This window comes from Mya arenaria, chromosome 3 (genome assembly GCF_026914265.1).
Source record: "Mya arenaria isolate MELC-2E11 chromosome 3, ASM2691426v1".
Taxonomy (NCBI): Eukaryota; Metazoa; Mollusca; class Bivalvia; order Myida; family Myidae; genus Mya; species Mya arenaria.
Genome location: NC_069124.1, coordinates 84,702,680 through 84,703,671, shown reverse-complemented (window position 1 = coordinate 84,703,671; position 992 = coordinate 84,702,680).

The window sequence follows — 992 nt, the reverse complement described above, 5'->3', positions numbered from 1 at the left end:
GCTTGCAACCCCGGATGACCATGCCGTCTTCTCTCTTTTATCTCATCCCAGTTTCCTGCTTTAAATCAAGCTTCTATGTTCTATTTCTTCGTTTCCTCTCTCATATTCCTTTCGCCCTCGACTCCTCTTTTACTATATCTCGATCCTCACCCACTCCTACCATCTCCTCCATGTTTGTTTCCTCTATATCCCGGTCCTCACCCTCTCCTACCATCTCCTCCATGTTTGTCTCCTCTATATCCCGGTCCTCACCCTCTCCTACCATCTCCTCTATGTTTGTCTCCTCTATATCCCGGTCCTCACCCTCTCCTACCATCTTCTCCTCTGATCTGTCGTTTGTGATTATTTTTTCCATTGTGAAACATATTATTGATGATGTGAATATTAAACTTATGCCCTCCTCCAATTTGCCATTCATTATAGAAACTACAAGGAATAATAAGGATATATAATGCAGACGCATGTAGTTTTTTAAAGGGACTCGCTCATGTTTTTAGATCAACATTCTTTTACTGTTATGCAACACTAACATTATCGTTATTTTACTCATTAATTCCGAAATAGCGGAAAGAAACACAACTTCAAAAAGTATAAAAACACCTAGTTTTATTGGGGAGCGAATCCTAGCCGGTACAGTGAAGAACAAAAAAATAGAAATCTGACAATTAAACCGCTCGCCCAGAAAGACTTTTGCATACGCTGATAGGTAATTTTATGATCAGCCTTTTATTGAAAAGCGATACTAACGCTGTGCAATATCGTGGACTTAAATGACAATATTTGAGCATATAGTAACATCTGCTGAAGGGTCTTAGCTGTAAGTACTTTGGTTTTAACTCTTCTAATGGGTTGCCACACTTTATTTCGTCATATAAAGTGCATTTTACAAAACATGAGCCAGTCCCTTTAAGTGCCGTTTTAAACTTCATAATATCATTCTTTGTCATACCAGTGCATCAAAGTCCGCTATTACCATAGACAGAAGTGTTTTG